This window comes from Ahaetulla prasina, chromosome 13 (assembly GCF_028640845.1).
Source record: "Ahaetulla prasina isolate Xishuangbanna chromosome 13, ASM2864084v1, whole genome shotgun sequence".
NCBI classification, from domain to species: domain Eukaryota; kingdom Metazoa; phylum Chordata; class Lepidosauria; order Squamata; family Colubridae; genus Ahaetulla; species Ahaetulla prasina.
Window position 1 is genome coordinate 25,531,602 of NC_080551.1, and position 15,469 is coordinate 25,547,070.

Sequence of the window (15,469 nt, forward strand, 5' to 3'; positions counted from 1 at the left end):
CGCATGCGCTGAGCGGTGCTGGACTCCCAGCGGTTAAGCCCCCCGCGGGTAAATTGCGCATGCGTCTAAAGCGAAGATTTCCTTCTGGTTTTGTCGCTGCGCTGCCTTCGTCTCCCGAGTCGGCCAATGGGAGTGGTCTACATGGCGGTGGGCGTGGTTTATGCAAATAGAGCTATTAGGACATGGTTTTCTGCAGCGGCGGGCGCCAGGTTGTAAATGAGCAAGGAGGAAGGGTGTTAATTTCAAAGATTGCATGCCCATGCAATCTTGGCAGAGGATTATTGTCAATACTATTGCAGAATAAGTGGCTGTTTGCACGCATGCAGTCAGACTCTGTTTGGGAAACCCTGGGCGGATTCACACAGCACACGTCATATCAAACTTGTATAATCTATATTTGTCGGTCAGTCAAGTCTTTTTAAGGCCACCCTACGGAACATAAAAAGCACTCCGAGATCTCCCTCTGATCCAGCCACGTATCTTTCCTCCAGTCACCCACAAGCAGAACATCAGGTATACTGCCCCTACAGTTGGAGGTTCCATTATTCCGCTCCCTGGAAGACTTTGCTTGTTATGATTTATTTATTTTTATTTTTTTTGTCACAACAATATATGTAGGAATCATACAAAAGATTATATAGTATATAAACATATATGGGTAAATATAAGGAGGTATAAGCATATATATAGAAAGAAGAAAAGAAAAAACAATAGGACAGGAATGGTAGGCACGTTTGTGCGCTTATGCACGCCCCTTATGGTCCTCTTAGGAATGGGGTGAGGTCAATAGTAGAAAGTTTTTGGATAAAGCTTTTAGGATTATGGGAAGAGACCACAGAGTCAGGTAAAGTATTCCAAGCACTGATGATTCTGTTACAGAAGTCATATTTTCTGCAATCTAGATTAAAGCGGTTGACATTAAGTTTAAATCTATTAGTTGCTCTAGTATTACTACTTAGAGCTGTGTCTGTAACTCAAGGAGGTCTCTGACCTTTATTTCAATTTTATTTTGTCGTAGCAGGAACGGTTAGATCCTTATGGGTTTGTCTGTTGAGGTAGGCTACATTGAGCCTGAAAGTAAGGAAGGCTCGGAGTTGAAAAGCAAGAATAGAATAGAATAGAATAGAATAGAATAGAATAGGATAGGATTTTATTGGCCAAGTGTGATTGGACACACAAGGAATTTGTCTTGGTGCATACACTCTCAGTGTAGATTTATTTACAACAGTTCTTCATATAGAACAATGACTTCTTTGCAATGGGGTTAGCTCTGTGTTGCTTTTTTTCCCCCTTAGGAAAAAGTTGCTGTTTTGCAGCATTTTTCTTTGTCCACAGGATGGCAGGCGGATCCCTGAACATGAAAGAATGGAAAGCAGGGAAGGATTTAGAGGTGATGCAGAGAACAAACCTGGGTAGAAGTGGGGAGGGGAGGGGCTAAAACTTCTTTTTCTGGTCTCCGGTACTCTAGTTGAACCACTAGGGGCAATGAGGTTTTCCTTGCTGCCCTCTATGGGTGTGGGAGGGTGTCACAACTCCTTTTTTCTCATTTTTGGAGGATGAGAGGGAAGGTAAGAAAAATGGGTGATCTGCCCAGCTTGTGGGCTTCCCTAAACAAAGTTAGATGTGAAAACAAAATTATATATATATAATATATATTGTGCTTTTCAGAAATTCTCACCCATTTGGCAGGCTGCAGGATGCTCCAACTGTTTGATGGGATGAAGCTGGGCACGAGTATAGGAGCAGATGTGAACCCTGGGTATTGTTAGAGACCTGCTAGGGTGGGGTGGGGGTTAATTGGTCCACTCCTGACTGTTCCCAGGGTCTCCAGGGTTTGTTTGGCATGCTGTAACTTTGTTGCTTGTATCCTTACGATTTATATTGATACTGATTGTTTCCTGATTGCTTATTTGTACCCGATGACTATCATTAAACGTTGTATCATTAAGTGTTAAATTTGTACCCTATGACTACCATTAAGTGTTGTAAGTGTTGTACCTTGATGAAGGTATCTTTCCTTTTATGTACACTGAGAGCATATGCACCAAGACAAATTCCTTGTGTGTCCAAAAACACTTGGCCAATTAAACAAAATTCTATTCTATTCTGTTCTAAGTTCCCATCATTGTTGAGTTGCAAAGCAGCCTAATATTGCAGCAAATACGTGGCTAATTATGGAAAGATCCAGGATTGGGGGCTTCTTCCCCTGAACTTGATCAAGCCAAATAATTGCCCTTCAGCCCCCAGAGACATTTTATTTCCATCTTTTCTCTGACTTTTTCTAATACCTTGTAGCCGTTGTCCTTTTGGGGCTGGGTGATGCCCCCAAACTCTAGAAATCTGGAGTGAAGAAACAGCCGTTCATTTGGGCCATGAAAAAAAGACAGAAATCCATTTCCATTTTATTTCTGGGGTGTGGCATGGTTTCTTTCTCAACGAGGTGGGTCTCTTCGCTTCCCAAATTTTCTTTCAATCAGAATGAAAAGTGGAACAAATGCATGGGAAGACAGGAAGATGGAGACGGGGAAAACCAGGCAGGAAAGGAGCATGTTTGTTCAGACGTAACATTTTGTATCTTTGAGGGCTTGGCGCAGGGCTGCTCACTCTTGGCAACTTGAAGATGTGTGGACTTCAGCTCCCAGAATTCCTCAGCCAGCATGGGTGGACTTCAATCCCCAGAATTCCCCAAATGATATATGTTGACCTCAACTCCCAGAATTTCTCCACCAGGGGGAATTCTGGGAGTCGAAATCCATGCTTCATAAAAGTCGCCAAGAATGAGAAACACCGGCTTAGAGCATCATGTGAACTCAGCCAATAAACCATGATTAAGAAACTGTCATAGAGCGTCGTGTGAACCCAACCAATAAACTATAATTAAGGAAAGATATGCAAAGCTGGGTAGCTTCTGATCCTAGCATGAAGCAGCAGAGGGAAGGTGAAAGAACCCCACTTCTCAGGAGCATTATTTGATTGATTGATTGATCTGCCCAATTTGACTCGAGCTTAATGTGAGGAAGCAGCTCAGGACTGACAACTGAACATTTGAAAGTTGGGTTTGATGGGGAAACTTCTGAATGCAAATTGAAACAGACCCGTGAAGAAGGCACGGAGGGATTTCAAAAGGTTTTCCCAATGCTTTGCTGGATGCTTTTCTCTGGCTTGTTTTTTAAAAAAAATGCAAAACATTTCACACTGAATAAATGTTTCATCAGGAATTTTTTTTTAAAAAAAATAAGAATACAAATTTGGACCTCGCCTGAAGTCAAGTCACTTCCTAATGCGACTTTCTCTATTTGCTGTGATAAGCATTAAAATTTGCACCATGCTTGATTAATCATTGTTTAGCAATGGGCAGGGGGTGGGGGGGGCAGTAAATGGTTTGGAATTGCCACAGTGTAACAAATGGTTATTTGATAATGAATGAAAATGTTTGAAAATACTGTTAAAGTGTCAGCTTTTAACACACAGATCATTACTCAAAAACGAATGCAAACACAGAAACCACGGTGACATCGTAAATATAGTCCCGGAAATCCAGGCCAGATCGCTGGGAAACGGGTATAAATTGATATATGAAGTTAATTTCAATCTGTAAAAGTAATTGCATTGGTTTAACTTATTTAACTCTTCTTACAATAATATTTATGGCAGGGGGTGAAAGTAAAGAAATAAATGATGATAAATAGGTAAAAGACATAGGAAATGGGAATTGTTTTCCAATTTAATTACACTGTCACATAAAATTATCACGCAGATACACAATGCCGACAGAAGGAATACATTAAAGGGTCTATTATGCTGTGCACAACCGTCGAGTATCTGTTATTGTTGATGCTGTAATTTTTTTTTATTTTTCCCTCCTCCAAATTATTTCTCATATTTTCCAGAAGCTCAAGGCATGTTTTGGAGACAGATGGATGGCATTTTCACCCAGGTTATGCCCAAGATCCCAAGTCCCAGATTGGCACAAACGAGATAGGAATGTCTCCCAAATTTGGAGGCAATTTTCCTTACAAATAACATTATTCTTAAATGTGAAGTGCTAAAGTGGAAAAATGTAATGGACTTTTTTGATGCTTGCTTTTTCCTGGAACTAGCCAAGGAGTTGAAGATGGCAGTCATTTATGCAAATACACATAGATAGTCCTCAACGTACAACTGTAATTGAGCCCAACATTTCTGTTGCTAAGTGAGACAATTCAATCAGAAGAGAGCTGGAAGTGACCATGGAGGTCTTCTAGTCTAACCCCCTTCTCAAGCAGGAGACCCTAAACCATTTCAGACAAATGGCCGTTAAGTCTCTTAAAAACCTCCAGTGATGAAGCATCCACAAGTTCTGGAGGCAAGCTGTTCCACTGGTTAAGACATTTGTTAAGTGAATTTTGCCCCACTTAATGACCTTCCTTGCCACAGTTGTTAAGTGAATCAAGGCAGTTGTTAAGTTAGTCACACGGCTGTTAAATGAATCTGGTTTCCCCATTGACTTTGCTGGTCAGAAGGTCGCAAAAGGGGATCACGTGACCTCGGGACACTGCAAGCGTCATAAGTATGAGTCAGTTGCCAGCCATCCGAATTTTGATCAGGTGACCCTGGGGATGCCACAATGGTTATAAGTGTGAAAAACAGTCATCGGTCAGTTTTTTCAGGCCCCTTGTAACTTTGACTGGTCACAAAATGAACCGTTGTAGGTCAACCTGTGCTTGGTTTAAGTCTCCATGCTGTGGCTTAGAGGCTGCCTGCCTGCCTGCCTTTGCACTGGGGGTGAGGATGGAGGGTGGGGGGGTATTGAAGATCAAAATTGCAGGTTCTAGTCACACACCCCAAACCTAGTTTGCACATTCCTGTCCTTGTGAACCAGGACCCCCTCTTGCAGATTTTGCTGTGATCTTTCTCCCTCCGTTATTAGAGAAGCTTTGCCGAACTTGGTGGTCTCTGTAGGATTGGATTACAAGGCCCATCGTCTTCCCCAGCATCGTGATGGTCTTTGTAAACCAGCCCAGGTTGTGTGAAGCATCAGAGGGTTAGTTCTAGTTTGTTTCTGTGTTTTTTCACCCATCTTGTGAGTCACTTAAAAAACGTGGCAAGAAAGGTCACTGTGTGGGGGCAAAAACTCACTTCACAACTGTCTCGCTTAGTGGCAGAAATGTTGGGCTCAACTGCGGTCGTAAGTCAAGGGCTACCTGTATCCCTCCCCGGTCTTGGATGCTGGGGAGAAGGACAGGTGTGTAAAGGAGCACAGACAACTTCCTCCTGTGCTGCGTGAAGCCAGAGGTCCATGGCCCATCAGCGGGACCCCAGCCTCATCTGGGGCTGATCTATTGTTTGCCTGCTTCCACCTCCGCCCTCCTCCCCCCCCCCAAACAATTGGAGGAGGGTTTCTTCCGCACCGTCAAAGAGCCCACCCAGAAAAGGGGCCGGTAATTATTCTTCATGAACTCCTGGAGTGGGTTTCCCATTTGGCAAAGGGGCTTTGGAGAGAGGGGACGGTTCTGCTCCAAGTAGCATTTCATCCTCCCCAGTAATTGATGCATCTGCCTATCAAGTTCAGGCCTTCTCCCCCGGGTGCTTAATGGGCAAGATCTATTGTCATTTTGGCATGCGTTGCTGGGATAATTGTGGAGGACTTAAGGCAAGGGGAGCCGAGCAGGAAGGGCGCTGTTGGGTGGGCTAAACATCCCCACCCACTCGTTACGAGAACGCAGTCAAATAATAATAATTTAATTTTTTTAAAAAAAATTCACTCATTTACTTCTGCACAATGCCCCCTTCTTAAGTCTTACCGGCTAAGGATTTCCCTCCTCCCCTCAAAAAGCAAGCTGAGGTTTTCATAGCCGCAATAACAAGAGTGGCACGTGGATACATTTGCAAGTACAGGTGGTTCTCGACGTACAACGGTTCGTTTAGTGACCGTTCGAAGTTGCAACGGCCCTGAAAAAAGTGACCCACGGCTGTTTTTCACACGACCATTGCGGTGTTCCTGTGGTCACGTGATCAAAATTTGGACTCTTGGCAAACCACCTGGTTTTATGGTGGTCGCAGGGTCCCGTGACCCCCTTTGATGGCAGGCGAAGTAAGTGGGAAGGCCAGATTCACTTAACGGCTGCGGCAAGAACAGGCCATAAAATGGGGCAAAACGCAACAACTGCCGTGCTTAGCAACTGAAGTTTTGTACTCCGTTGAGGTCATAAGTCAAGGACTACCTGCACACTAGAGAATGAAGTTTCCCACTGAAGTTTCTCGTGGCCATGCATTCCCACAGGTACGAAAGAGAAGAAGATGGCAAGAGATACACACACACGCACCCTGTCCTTTTGGGGGATGCAACTAACAGAGACTCTGGAAAAGGCGAAGAGAGCATGTCCCAGGCAGCCCCTGCAGAACACAGATGCCCAGGCGGGCAATTCACCAGGATCAGGATGCGGTCCTGGACCTCTGGCAAGCAGGGAGAATGGGAGAAGAGGGCTCAGCCACCGTTTCTAACTTTAAGAAGCCCGTCAGGTAAATAACCTGCTACTTTAGAGTTTCCAATAAAGGAGAATATTTGTAGCTCAGGTGTGAAATTAGGGGCCCTTAGTTCTTTCTGAGCTTGGTGGTTTTCTGGCAGACGTTTCATGATCCAGCTAGGGAACGTCATCCGTGCTAGAAGGGAAGGGGGTTTGCTCATGAGTGCTCTCTGCTAGCCAAACTCCGAGAGCGCCAAGGACCCCTCCTTTATAGTTTCTACTTATACAGATAGAAAGTTCTTTCCCACTTGATGGGGCCATGGACGTTTAGCATCATCACCTCTGGCACACCCCAAACATTAAGCGTGGCAGTGGGCCATCCAAAGATCACCCAGTTGTGTTGGGAATGTCCTTCCATGTCTCAAGTGGGGAGCAGAAAACGCCCATCAACCACTGGCTCACCCATCTGCAGGCCAAATGTAGGAAGTTCTCCAGCCCTATCAAAAAACCTCCCTTTTTTTGCGGCTAGCAAAGGGCAAGTCGGAAGCCTCCATCCTCTCCAGAAAGGTAACGGGGCTGGATTGGAGTTGATAATCCTATCTCTACCCGTAAAACGAATGTTCTATCAAAAGCTCCCACCGGGTTTGCTGGGATTGAGATTAACTTTACCCGCTCCACGATGCAAAATTGATTTCGATGTCCTGTGCCGGCCATCCATCATCAACCGATCCTTACCTTTCTCAGACAATCTGCGGGGGCTTCCGGCCCTCTCGGATCCTGTCGGGGAGATGTATCTGTCCCAACATGCGAGCTGACTCTCAGGAAACGCCATTACCCCCGTGACGGATTGGGGAATCGCCGCGGCTTAACAGTTTTATTTCCCACCCACCACTGAGTGCCTTGACCGAGCGATGCCGCCCGCCCAGAGATGGCATTTGTAGTCCTCCAGCTCAGTGGCTCTCTTGCGAGTCTGGGCTGGGAGAGAGGGCGAGGGGGGGGGGCGCCTCCTCCCCGGTTGAGCTCTCCATCTTGATTATTACCGAGAGGCTATCAATAATTTCAACTTGGTTGAGCAGTTGGCTGAAGGTTAAATAAATTCTGCCAGTTGTTTGCACGGTTGTATCCGAGCGGAAGAATTTCCAATTGGAAGAAGTGAATGGCTTAATGGGCAGCTCAGGAAAGGAACTTGTAGAATGAAAGGCAGGTTAAGGGAGAGGAAAGGTTCGGGGTGGGGGGGACGAAGATGGCTGCTCAACTAAGGGAAGCAAATTTTACAAAAATTAAAACCCTAAGGACAATCTTGGCTACGACGGCAGTGAGAAATATTTAGGGGAGGGTGCAAAAATCAGCCAGGGCCCAGAGCTGCCCCCCAACCCCAAACCATGCTTCGATTTACACCCCCCCATTAAGCCATGATGCAGTTGCTTGTTTCTGGTTTAGCAGGCGGTATGAACAGGGGTGAAATCCAGCAGGTTCTGGAGAACCGGTAGTGGAAATTTTGAGTAGTTCAGAGGACCGGCAAATACTACCTCTGGCTGGCCCCAGAGTGGGGTAGAAATGGGGATTTTGCAGTATCCTTCCCCTGCCACTTTCACCAAACCACGCCCATGAAGCCATGCCATGCCCACCAAGCCATGGCCACAGAACCGGGAGTAAAAAAAATTGGATTTCACCACTGGGTATGAATCTAATCACTGCAGTCATCCAAATGTTGGTTTGTAGCCGGATTTGATAACTTTGATCTGCTGTAGGAGCTGCATGGTATATTGAGGGGGAATTGTCCAAATACTCAGGCTTGCATTACATGTTGCCCCTAAACCATAGTTTAACCATCTTAATGGATTGGCTGCAATTAGCTGCATTCATATACATTCTGGAGCCATCAGTTGCAGTTTACCAAAAACACTGAAATGTCATCTGTACTTAATTTGTATGAACTTACCTATATGTGCCAATTTTTTTTTTAAACTCTCTTAAAAACCAAGGAATAAGACAGACTATTTTTGTGCCTGGGAGTTCCATATTGCTTTCATGGATACTAACCACCGACCATCATCAGAACTGGATTCAAAACAGGACACAGTCACCTGCGTTTTCTCCAAAATAAGGAGATTCAAAGAGGTGTTTTTTTTAAAGAAAAAGATCCTGTCTAGGGTTAGGAGATCGGGAGTAGAACCTATATGGCTTCCCCTAAGGAGAGAGACAGAAGTGTATGGGGTGGGGGGAACCAAACTATTCTGTAAACAGAGAGTCTATCTCATCCGAGGGCTGTCACATAAATGTCAGACTATCCAAAAAGAAATGCGTATGATTATACATACACTGTAATTGAAAACGGGATAATACATTAGCAGAGCTGCCCATTTATCTAACTCTAATCAGTTCCAATAAAATCTCATTTAGAAAGTTGAGCAGAGTTCAGTCTGCTGGGTGATGAGAGTATCAGTCATGCGGGGCCACAGTTCTGCCGCTGAGTTTTCAAGGGAAAAGTCTCCGAAAAGGGAAGGTGGCTCATTAAGCAGCAGATGGATTTCCAAGAGGCTTTTTTTAATCAGGTGGGCATAGAATCGTCCCACTGAAGGTGTCTCCCCCCCCCGCCCAATTACAAAGAAGCCAGAATTGAAGCCGTATCAGGTCTAGTTACTCAATATTTACCCTTCGTGGCTTGGGACCAGGTGATGTGAGGGATCGTCTCTTGCCGGTCACACCTACGCGACCCATCAGAGCGGGGAGGCGGCGAATGCTGCGGGTCCCATCCCCGAGGGAGATGCACCTGGTGGGACCCAGAAGAAGGGCCTTCTCCATGGTGGCCCCCTCTCTCTGGAACATCACTCCTCCCCCCACCCCACTCTAATACTCTTCCGGAAGGCGCTGAAGACCTGGTTCTGCCAGCGGGCCTAGGGAACCCAGAGCAGGATGGAGCCCATGAAGTGGCTCGTGTGATCTGGTGTCGCCGGGGCAGGGGGTGGGTGAGGGTGAGGGTGGGGTGATTTTATTATATTAATTTATTTGATTCTTTTTTTATTAGTTTTATTGTTTTAAATTAGTTTTTTATATTCTGTAAGCCACCTTGAGTTGCCATGCGGCAAAATAAATTCAATTTTAAATAAAAGGCTAAGATTTCAGTCCTTCAAAGAGAAAGCTGTTGCTTTGGCCTGCAGAAACCCTTGAGGATCATACATGGTCTTGGGTTCCATCTCCAGCCAGGTTTTTCTTTTCTTCTGCTCTCCTTTCTAAACCCTTATCTGGACTTACTTTGCAAATTAGGGGAGGTTCTGCCAAGAGGAAAAAGAAGGGAAAAAAAACTTTCTTTAGTTAGTTCTAAACTCCAGCCTGCCCAACAGGTGCCTTGAACCCTCAGAAGATGCCGGCCACTGAAGGGTGCCCTGGGCAGCTGCCAGCGTTGTTCATGGAGATGGGCAATTGAGTTCTTATTTTCCTTGCTCTTTATTCTGCATCTCCCAGGCCATCTTTGCCTAATATTTGAACCAGCGAGTTTAATGACCATCCCTTCATTAAACATTACAAGCTTTTTAAGACCTTGGCCAAGCCGCATGACTTTCAATAACTTAGAATCAACAGTGGCTGCAGAACAAATCCCAGATGCTCCCTAATGGTTTGTTCTTGGGTGAGATCGACGGAAGGGCTGGCAAGGCCCGACTCTTCTTCCTCCTCCTCCTCCTCCTCCTCATTTTTCTCCACCCACTTCTCCTCCTTCTTCACCTTATTTTCTTCTTCTCTTCCCCCTCCTCTTTCTCCTTATTTCTTCTTCTCCTCTTCTTTTTCCTTTGTTTCTTCTTCTCCTTTCCTCCTCCTCTTCCTCATCTTTTCCTGCCTTTTGTTCTTTTTCTCTTCCTGTTTCTCCTTCTCCTCCTCCTCCTCTTCCTTCCTCTTCCGTCTGTCTTTTCCCTTCTCCTCCTCTTCCTCTCCTCCTCCTCTTCTTTTCCTGCCTTTCCTTCTTCTCTCCGTTTCTCCTCTCCTCCTCTTCTTTTCCTGCCTTTTCCTCTTCTCTTCCCGTTTCTCCTTCTTCTCCTCCTCCTCTTCCTTCTTCTTTCCTCTGTCTTCTTTCCTTCTCCTCCTCTTCCTCTCCTCCTCCTCTTCTTTTCCTGCCTTTTCTTCTTCTCTTCCTGTTTCTCCTCCTCCTCCTCTTTATTTTCTCCCTCTTGACCTCTTCCTTCTCCTTATTTTTTCCTCTTCCTTCCCTTTCTCTTGACCCAAGCAATCTCCAGCCTTGAGCCACGGGCCAGGGTGGCAGTCAATCCCGCAGGCTGCCTTTATAGCGAAGGTGAAGTATGGCTGCTTGCAAAGGGGAGACATCTATTACAATAAGAAGAGGGGTAGCGTTGTCGGGTGTTTTTAAAGGCGGCTGTAAAAGATGAATAATGGACCAGCTTAAAGCTAAAAGACAGCTGCCACGCTCAGTGGCCGTGATGGATGCCTGAATCCCCCGTGTGGAGGAAACCGGCTCCCTGGAGACCACCATCCAAAAAATTAATTACTACGATTCAGCATCTTTAAATGTGCCACTTAATATACTGCCGCCATAATTAAATTTCCAGCCCTGTGACCTTGAGACCATTTCCTGTGATAATAAATGAGATCAAGGTTTAATCGACACTGAGAACGGATGTGGAACTGCCTGAGGAAAGCGCCAAACCGCTCTGGATATCCTCAAGGTCAGGTGGGAAGCAAAGCCAGAGTTGGGGAGGATGTTCCCCTCCAGTTGCCAAAGGTAATCCCGCCCTGGAATGGGCTGGCTGGAAGTTGAGTGCTGGCTGGGATTTTATTTCCAAACCGTGATGCTTGATCCATAGTTTTTTTTTTTAGATGGATGGATGGATGGATGGATGGACAGATATATGGAGATAGATAGATAGATAGATAGATAGATAGATAGATAGATAGATAGATAGATAGATAGATAGATAGATAGACAGACAGACAGACAGACAGACAGACAGACAGACAGACAGACAGATGATAGTTGGATGGAATATGGAGATGGACGGATGGATGGATGGATGGATGGATGGATGGATGGATGGATGGATGGATATATGGAGATAGATGATAGATAGACAGACAGACAGACAGATAGATGATAGTTGGATGGAATATGGAGATGGACGGATGGATGGATGGATGGATGGATGGATGGATGGATATATGGAGATAGATGATAGATAGACAGACAGACAGACAGATAGATGATAGTTGGATGGAATATGGAGATGGACGGACGGATGGATGGATGGATGGATGGATGGATGGATGGACGGACAGATATATGGAGATAGATGATAGATAGATAGATAGATAGATAGATAGATAGATAGATAGATAGATAGATAGATAGATAGATAGATAGATAGATAGATAGATAGATAGACAGACAGACAGACAGATAGATGATAGTTGGATGGAATATGGAGATGGATGGATGGATGGATGGATGGATGGATGGATGGATGGACGGACAGATATATGGAGAGATGATAGATAGATAGATAGATAGATAGATAGATAGATAGATAGATAGATAGATACATAGATACATAGATACATAGATAGATAGATAAATAGACACACAGGTAGAGAGATAGAGAGATAGATAGATAGATAGATAGATAGATAGATAGATAGATAGATAGATAGATAGATAGATAGATAGATACATAGATACATAGATAGATAGATACATAGATACATAGATAGATAGATACATAGATAGATAGATAAATAGACACACAGGTAGAGAGATAGATAGATAGATAGATAGATAGATAGATAGATAGAAAGAATGAATATTGCTATATAGCTATAAATATATATAGTTTGAAAACCTTCTGATGAGCAAAATCAATGGGGAAGCCAGATTCTACTTAACATCTGTGTTACTAACTTAACCCCTGCAGTGATACATTTAAAAACTGTGGCAAGAAAGGTCATAAAATGGGACAAAACTCACTTAACAACTGTCTCGCTTAGCCACAGAAATGTTGGGCTCACTTGTGGTAGTAAGTCAAGGTTAGTACCTGTGCCATCTTTTTCTGCATACTTAGGAATTAAAGGCCAAAAGGCAGAAAAAAATGATCTTTGAGTACATCACTGTGCTGTGCTTTTTTTTAATGCTTAGCTTAATTTGTTTATATATATCTATATAGATATAGATATATATTATTTTTTTTCCTGGTATGATAAACAAGATGCTTTACATATGCCTACCAGCAAGAATTGATAGTTCATGCTTCTGTGTGTTATCCTTGTTAAAATATTTGCATTTGAAAGCCATATTTGACTCTTTGGCTTAAGGCAGTGTCTTTCCTAAGGAAGTGCGGATGGGATAGGGAAAGGATGATAAATTCTAATAGTTTGGGCAGGCTCAACATTTAAAGAAATAGAGCAGCTTTCTCTTGGTTTCTTCTCGGTAGAGTTGCCAGAGAAATGTCTTGAAGATGGTTGGGATTGGGAGACCTGCTTGGAGGGAAGTCTTCAAAGAAGCAGAAAAGGCTTCAATTCAGATCACAATTTGACAGGTAGAAACAGCCTTATATGGGGAACACCTTTTTGGTTGGAGATACTGGAGCTCTTCGTGGAGAGAGAGAGAAATTTCAGGGCTCAGCATTTCAGCCATTGGTGGTAGCAAGGATGACAAGAGCAAAGACATCAGTGTTTATCAACCTTGACCACTTTAACATGGCTGGACTTCAGCTCCCAGAATTCCCCAGCCAACATGGCTAATTATGTGCCCTCAAGTTGATGCTCCCTCTTAGCTTATAATTTTCCACAGCCCTGTCTTCTTTTCAGCTGATTATGTTTAATCAAAGCAGTGTTGACTCTTAGTGACCTCATAGGTAGATGTTCTCCATGACCGTCTGTCCCTAATCTGGTTCTTCAGGTCTTGAGGGTGATCAATGCTGTGAGTTCATCCCTCTTGCTGCTGGTTGTCTTCTCTTTTCTTCCACCTTTCCCACATTAGAGCCTTCTCCAATAATCTAGGTCTTCACATAATGTGTCTGAAGTAGATCATTTGAGCTTGGTCATCATCCTGGAACCTGGTCCTTCACATGGAGTGGCCAGAAGAGCAATTTCTTCAGGTGTGTTTCCACATCACTAGCAAGTTGGCATACATTAGCACCCGGAAAGAGATGGTCTCAGTCTGATTTTAAGTTGTGGTAGTCTGTTGATTTCTTGGCGAGATGAAGGCCAAGTGACATTTGGAAACAAAAAAGATAGTTGAAGGACTTGAACTGGCTCTAGATAGTTGGGAAGAAGAAAGGTCTGTGTGAAGACTAGAGATATTTTCAAACTAAAAGTAGTCCTTGAGTTAAAACAGTTCCTTTAGTAACTGTTGGAGATATAATATCACTATACAGCTATATAGCTATAGATATATGGATATAGATATAGATTGAAAACCTTCTGATAAGCAAAGTCAATGGGTAATCCAGATTCACCTAACAACCACGTTATTAATTTAGCAATTGCAGTGATTCACTTAACAAATGTGGCAAGAAAGATCATAAAATGGAGCAAAACTCACTTAACAAATTTCTCACTTAGCAACATAAATTCTGGGCTTGATTGTGGTCATTAGTCAAGGACTTACCTATACTTTTTAGAAACCTGAAAATGTTCTTCCTTGAATTAAGATATTTGGGACTTGAATATACTTTCAATTGTACTTGAAGTGACCAGGAAGTCAATGCAGTTATTATAATATGAATGCCAATTATCAATTCTTAGAATTTTATTCTTGGAATTAAGTGGAGAGATATACCTACTGTTATAAGTGGCATACTGGCATACAGAGGCACAGAGGGCAATCTTCCTTTGGCATCGCCTTGCCTGTTTGGAACAACGATGCCAACTCAACGTACGCAACGTACGCCCACAAAATGATGATTCTGCTCACAGATCCCCGTTATTTTAAATTTAAAATCTTGATGTGATCCATGACTTCAGACACCTTTTGCACTGCTTTCTGTTGGGTTGTAATTTTACCTATTAATCACGCTAATCCAACAGAAACGGCCTTAATCAAATGTGAGTCAATTACCCGGTTCTTCAAATTATATTCTTTAATGAAAAGCATTCTTTCAGACGGCCTGTCGGTTAGCGGACCTACCCAAAGGGCCAATGTTTTCACAGCCCAAAACAACACTTGAACTTTTGATGGATTAGATAGGGTCAACGCAGAAAGAAGCTCTGTAGTCCACCAATGCCCAAAGTTGGCATCCGGGCAGGTTGTGGACCCAAAATTGTTGGGGACCAATAAGCTGACTTTGTAAAACCGCTTAGAGAGGGCTGTAAATCACTGTAGAGCGACATATAAGTCTAAATGCTATTGCTATTGCTATTACGAGGCTCTGAGAATTTTCCCTGGGCCATCTGGGGGTTGGGAGAGAGGGAGGGAGGGAAGGGAGAAAGAGCTCCAGAAGTTAAAATATTATCTTTGATTGCACTTTCTCAATTGCCATCTTGATTTCTTTCTCTCTCTCTCTCTCTCTCTCTCTCTCACACACACACACACACACACACACACACACACACACACCACACACACCAGTGGGTTCTTCGGTTTAGCCACTCTTCTTCCCAATTTACCAGTCAGAGTCACCTTGGATGGGTGGCATATATGCTTAATAAATAAGTAAATAAACATGGCAATTTCCACTGGCCAGGACTATGTTCTGCAGTAGAATAAGAAAAGGGAAGGCTTCTGTTGGCAGCAAGAGGACTCCCCTTAATAAGGAAGGGAAGGGAAGGGAAGAAAAAGGAAAGGGGGAAAGGAAGGGAGGAGGAATGAAAATAGAAAGAGGAAAGGAAAGGGGGAAGGGAAAGGAAGGGAAGGTTATACTTCTTGAAAGTGGCTGAGATCACAAAAAGGGTGTGAAGAAAAAAAGGCTAAACCACTTTCTGTCAGCTCTGCGTTTAAACTTGGCATGCTGATTCATGTGTTGGGGGCAGGACCTCCTTGCCAATGTGCGCTGGAGAAGGACTTCGCCATCTTTGAGCAGGCA

The 15,469-nt window shown here is 43.9% G+C and overlaps 1 long non-coding RNA gene across 1 annotated transcript; it reads left to right on the forward strand.

The window, feature by feature from the left end:
• Positions 1 to 73: 73 nt before the first annotated feature.
• LOC131184814 (uncharacterized) lies at positions 74 to 2,029 on the forward strand. Its single transcript, XR_009152035.1, has 3 exons — positions 74 to 513; positions 1,296 to 1,390; positions 1,669 to 2,029. It is a non-coding gene; the product is annotated as an uncharacterized LOC131184814 (long non-coding RNA).
• The last annotated feature ends 13,440 nt before the right edge of the window (positions 2,030 to 15,469 follow it).